The sequence below is a fragment of the Phascolarctos cinereus genome, unplaced genomic scaffold (genome assembly GCF_003287225.1).
Source record: "Phascolarctos cinereus isolate Bilbo 61053 unplaced genomic scaffold, phaCin_HiC Scaffold_726;HRSCAF=1367, whole genome shotgun sequence".
NCBI classification, from domain to species: Eukaryota; Metazoa; Chordata; class Mammalia; order Diprotodontia; family Phascolarctidae; genus Phascolarctos; species Phascolarctos cinereus.
This window is the reverse complement of record NW_027556098.1, coordinates 346,353,121-346,359,530: the sequence shown is the minus strand read 5'-3', so window position 1 is coordinate 346,359,530 and position 6,410 is coordinate 346,353,121. Positions and strand designations below refer to the sequence as shown.

Genomic DNA, 6,410 nt, shown 5'->3' with positions numbered 1-6,410 from the left:
ACAAAGCCCTCTGTTTGGCATTAAAATCCCCTTAGGCACCCCTCCCTCTGATTGGAGAGGGTTGAGAGTGGATAATGAGAGCTCCTTCCAGATCTTCCATTTAAGGAGGGTTCCCAGGGCAGCGATTGAATCATTTCTCACCCAGCTGCATTCAGATAGACCTCATCATACCCCATTCCTTATGCTCTTCTCCTCCCCTTTCCACCTTCTTTTTATACATTGTTTTTCCTCAATCAGTTGTGAGCTTCTTGTGCTCAGGGACTCTCTTTGCCTTCCTTTGTATCGGCAGCGTTTAGCATAGTGTCTGGCACATAGCGGGCAATTAATTACATTTAGGCATTAATATATGTTTATTGACTGACTGACTATTTTATGACCTGAATTCCTCTTAGCTTTGTAGCCTTTTTAAAGCTTTACGTCCCTATAGGTACTCTTATAAACCAGCCTCCTTGCTTTTCCTCACATATGATATTTCATCTCCTAACCCTGTATCTTTGCTCTGGTTGACCTGCATAGCTTAAATGTTCTCCCCCTTCACCCCTGCCTCCCAGCTTCCAGACTCAGCTCCAAATCCATCTTCCAAAGAAAACCTTTCTCAGTTCTTTCTCTCCTCACCTCATGTCTTTCCTCTGAGATTCTTTCCATTTACTCTGTATTTATTTGTATGTACACAGTAATTAAAATGTCTTCTCTAGTGGAATGTAAGCTCTTTGAGGTCAGAGACTGTTTTTGTCTTTGTATCTCTACTGCTTAGCACAGTGTCCAGAGCACAGCAAGTATTTCATAAATGCTTGTTGACTGACTGAGTTTCCTTTGGGAATTAGGGTGGTACAGACCTTAACTTTACTGGTGTGGAAACTAAATCTACTGATTAAAATTGCAACAGATGGTAATTTATAGCTTTAAAGAGTTGCTTGCAAACTGAGATGAGGTGGCCTGCCAAAGATAAGGCAGGTCTTTGAACCCAGGTTTTCCTCATTCCAAGGCTAGCCCTCTACCAGCTAGACCATGCTGTCTTTCTCATAGCCTTTATTAATTAAAAGTAAGCTATTAGAGGAATATTGTGATTAACTAAATTGGAATTCTCAGATGATTTGTGCTGCATAAATAGATGATGCTATTTCTGTAGTTATAGCATCTAAACTATGGGAAAAACAAAACAAAAACCAACTCCCAAACTTGCTCTATGTAAATTAAGCAGGAATGTTTTTTATTTGCCCTTCCATTGGGCCATTCTTAAGAAGTATTTAAACTATACCTTGTAAAAGAGGATTTATTAATTCCTTCAAACCACTAGGATACTTATTATCGTTAAGAGGACAAACATTAATTTGCCTTAGTGTCTTGCATGCCGGATGGTTGTAATATTAATGTTTTATTTCTTTATGAGTTACTGTTAATATTTTATTCCATTTAAATTCTAGTAGTTATGTGCTATTTTTTAATATGCTTCTACTAGTTATATGCTAGGATTAAGGTGATGCAGGGTTGTAATTGGACTTGGAGTTTGAGGATCTGGATTTGAGTCTTTGATCTCTCAGGCTCCCCAGGGACCACACTTTGAGCTATTGGGTTACATTTGTGCATGTAGATAGTCTGGATTTTCTCTATAAGCAGTCCTACATAAGTGATTGGACTTTCTATAAGTCACTTTACCATTCTGAGAACTTGCATGTGAAGTGGGAATAATAAGATGAAGTCAAACAGAGTGGTTAGATTTCATCAAAATACATAGAGATTAAATAAGCCCTTAACATGACATAATTTTATTATTATTTTTTTTGATCCACATATTTTTTATTTTAATAAATAAAGCATATTCTTAGCTTGGGTTTTTGAATCATAGATATGATTGAGGAAAGCCTTTAAATCCAAATAGTTAACAGAAGTAATACTACTAATGCTAGAGTAAATGCATGCTTCTTATGCGTGCACCTATAGACATCAAATACAAAGAGGCTATGATCTACTTCACACAGCTCACTCTAATCTAAGGCAGATCATAGAAGGATTCTCAGAGAAAACCATGCAACTGATATGTATTCCCTTTGTCCCTAGAATATAGAGGAGATCAGAACTCTGTCCCTTCAGGATGAACTAGGTTACTTCTTCACGGTTTAAGTCCATAAATCCAGCATTCTACACAAACTCTATTGCACCGAAGAACATGGGACAGTGTCACAGAATCAAAAAGGAGGAATGTTGATAGTTGTTTCTTCAATTTTAGACACTTTCATAGATCAGCAATACAGCAGATGGATGGATTCCCCCCTCATCAGAGGCTTAGTCTAAAGTTTTCCTGTTGGCTTTAATACCAAACAAGGCCCCAGGGACTGCTGGCATCATCTATTGGGCTGTAAGATCCAGTCTACTTTCTAGAGTATTAGAAACTTTTATTTTATGATCTTCATTATAGATCTCAGCATCTCCAGCTGTTTCCTCTGCTAGGTAGGCCTCCTGATCAATTTGAACATCAACATTTTTTGGTCACAATCTTATGCATAGAGATGCTTTTTTGTACCGCAGTTCTGGCTAGAGAGAGAACTTTTTTCTTGCAGTAAACAATCATTTTTGCCTCCAGCAATTGGTATAAACCCTGAAGGATCAGGCATCCCAAAAGCACCTGATGACTGGTTGTATCTTTCACTGCCTTAGGGGAGTATCTGCTTTGCTTCATTTAATGTTTGAGATAAGGTTGTCCTGGTTCTGAGGACTTTCAATCTTGCCTGATTCATCAAGTTGGACATCTGAATTTTCTTCTGCTGCCCAGTTTGTTTCTCTTTCTTCTCACAATGTTCCATTATCTTCAGTTTCTATTTTCTGTTTCTCAATGTTGAACTCTTCTGCCTTCTTGTTTGCTTCCTGTTCAGTGGAAGCCAACATGTGTTTGATCTGCTTTTGGAAGTCGGTGCCACTGAGAGCCATGGTGACAGCAGCAACTCCTACACAGAGTTGGCAGCCTCTGAGGACAGCAGAAGAGGAAGCAACTAAGTGACATAATTTTAGAGATAATTGGGCTTCTGCCTTTGCACAGGCTGTCCCTCATTTGTGGAATGCGCTCTTCTTCTGACTTCTGTCTCTAAGAATTCCTAGCTTTAATCAAAGTTCAATTCATGTACTTATTCCCATAGGAGTCTTTCTTATCTCCCTAGCTGTTAGTGCTTTCTCCCTTTTCAGTTATTTCTACTTAGTTATCTCTTAACTGTAGATTGTAAACCCCTTGAAGACAGGGGCTGTTTTTCTTTTGGTCTTTGTTTCCCCTGTGCCTGGAATATTGCTGTGTGCAGAGTAGGCCCTTAATAAATGATCCTTGAATTGAATGTCATGGCAATGAATGAGAGAGATGTCCGAAGAAAAAAAAAAAAGGAAAATGGAGCATATAGTGCTTTTTACTTAAAAAAAAGATAGGGAAGACATGAACAGTTATGGACCCATATGCCTGCTTTCTCCTCTCTATAAAATCTGAATTATAATGGTCTAATTCTTTACGTGAAAGTAGCTTGAGTGAAGACTTGAGAAAGGAACAGGGAGACCTTTACATATAATTTTCTAATGAAAACCATATGTTTACACAGATGCTTGAGAGATGTAAAGAATGTTAATTCCTTTTGTATTTATTATTTGTTTATTTTGAGAAAGTATTTGCCTTATTATAATTAAACGTGACCTTGAAGTCTCTTCTCAGAGTACAAGTAATACAGAGATTAAAACTCTACCAAATACAAGGGAGGAGTTAAACAGGGAGATGGATGCTCACCAAAATTTTTGCCAGTATCCTGGAAGTATATCTTAACAAACAAAGGATTTCCTATTGAAAGTTAGGTTCTCCAAATGCAGATAGGATCATACTAATTGTATCAAGCTTCAAAACTCTGCAAAGCCTTTTCAAAGAAAATCCACAATGATGCAAAAGAGACTCTATACTGGAAAAAAAAAAAACAAAGAACATGAAAATTCATATGGTCTAAACTAGGAAATGCACCTGGGCAGACAACCCATATGATGATAATAATTATCATTATGATGATGAATGATACTGATGCTGATGATAGCTAGCACTTATATAGTTCTTTGAGGTTTGCACAGCACTTTACATATGTTATCTCACTCAATAAGTCCATCAGTATCTCTCTTTCTCTCTCTCTCTCTCTCTCTCTGTCTGATGAATGCTTCAGCTAGATAAAAAAAAAACCTTGTTTTAGTATTGCGCAGTAGTAGCAGGAGATTAGGCTGAATAGTCTTGAGGAAATTACATAGGGCATTCAGTGGTACCAAACTTCTTCACTTTAAAAATGACCCCATCTTTTTAGTATCAATATTCTCCCAGTAATGTTATATGGCTTCAAATCATAGATTGTGATGGTGTCAGAAGAATTAAAATCATAAGCATCTCAAAGGGCAACAGAAAGAGTCATAGGTATAAAAGTAGATTCTACTATATTAAAAGTGATGTACACTAATTTTCTTTTTTAAAAATTTGTTTATTTTTATTTTCAACATTCACTTCATAAGATTTTGAGTTTTAAATTTTCTCTCTCTCCCATTTCCTTCCCTCCCTCTCCCAGGATAGCATACAATCTGATATAAGCTCCACATGTACATGCATGTGAAGCATATTTTCCCATTAGTGATGATCTAAAGAACAATTAGAACTAATGGGAAGAATCACAAGAATGAAGCAATAAAACAGACCGACAAAGGAGGAGAGCAAATAGTATGCTTCCATCTGCATTCAGACTACACATTTCTTTTTCTGGGTGTGACGTACCCTAATTTTCAACATCAGAGCCGGGTCTTATGGGTGAGCATAGTTCTTGTTTCTATGTCATCACTGTGAGGGCCCACATCCCAGGTCTCTTGTCATCCCACACTGAGACTCATTGTTAAGTAGCGCCCTGGGAGGTTAAGAAAGTCAACATATGAGCTGAGGTGTGGGCAGAGCTATAGCTGCTTAGTGGGAAGAGTGTGAAGAACTATTTTCCTATGGCTAGTAAACTCTTTCCTCCTCCTCTCCAAATCACTTATTCAGACTAATGCAGCTAGATAAATCCTCCTTCCTAGCCGCCCCCCCCATCCCTTATCCTCATCCATTTCAGTGTTATCTCTCCTAAATCCCTAATCTACTTTTTCTTATTCCCTCCATCGTGCCAATTGCTATTGTTAAACTATCCTTCATACTTAACCTCTTCCTTTTATATTATTTTATTTTCACTTGCTGAAATATGACTTTCTCTGGAGACATAGCATCCCTAGCTATTCTCTCTAGGAGGATATACCTTTTCTCATGCCCCTCAAAACAGTGGGAGAAGAGGAAGAGCTGGAGATTTTTTTTGCCTTCTTCCACCACTTTCAGACTCTGCCACATTCACAATTCTTTGTTCTTTGAGATTCATCCCACCTATATCACCCTATTCAGATCAGAGTAGTGACTATCAGATCCCAGATCATTCTCTCTGTTTTCAATGAGTTTAGCATGGAACTCGCTCCATTCCAGCTCTAAACTTGAGGACTTCAGCATACTTCAAACAATCTGCTCTCCTTATCTTTCATGCTCTATCCCTTCACTCACCTCAGTCACATACAGTGACTGTTACATCCTTGATCTGACCCTCACCCATAACAGTTTTATCTCCAGAATCCAGAACTCTCAAATTCATCTCAGATCATTATCTCTAACCCTGTCATCTCTTCCTCTACCTCACTCATCTAAATCTATTTTTTGTTTATATTGTAACTTTCATTCAACTTATTCTTCCTTACTTTTCCAGTCCATACCCCTGTTCCAGCTTCCCTTTGCTTTCTTCCTTATCCTGATAATCAAACAAATCCACATCATGATGAGGACACCTTATTAATGAGACTCAAATAAACAGTTGGGCCATACCATAGTTGGTTTTTACTACATACAGTCAAAGCCTGTGTCTCTCCCATGAAATGAGCTGCTTTATATGAAACTAGATCCTTGGGACGTGACATTGCGGCCATGTGTTCCTGTCCTAGGTCTTTAAGTTTCAGCTGTTCCATCTGTTTATAATATGACTGATCTTACTGAAACCACTCTATTGCACTTTTTCTTTGGCTTGGTGACTCTATCTCTACTTCCAGTGTTGAATGTTATTGGTAAGAACTTGTTTCTGGAAAAGTCTTCCTGGCTTTCTCCACTTGGTTTACTCTTGAGGATATGAGTTATGCATATCACATTCATTCTCGCTTTTTGGACAAATTGTTTATATTAGTTGCAGTTAGAATAATTTAGATTATTGAATCTCTCTTCTTCTAGGTACATAGTCTCCTTGGAGCCCCAGAAACTTGGTATTTTGATTATTCCCATAAGAAAAAAAAGCACTCGTTCACTTATTGTTAGGCCATGAAGAATTTGAGCTTTTTAACTCAAATATGCCAATAGAGTC

At 37.8% G+C, this 6,410-nt stretch overlaps 1 pseudogene; it reads right to left on the bottom strand.

The window, feature by feature from the left end:
- Positions 1-2,283: 2,283 nt before the first annotated feature.
- On the bottom strand, positions 2,284-2,925 carry LOC110195010 (V-type proton ATPase subunit E 1 pseudogene; annotated as a pseudogene).
- Between the last annotated feature and the right edge of the window lie 3,485 nt (positions 2,926-6,410).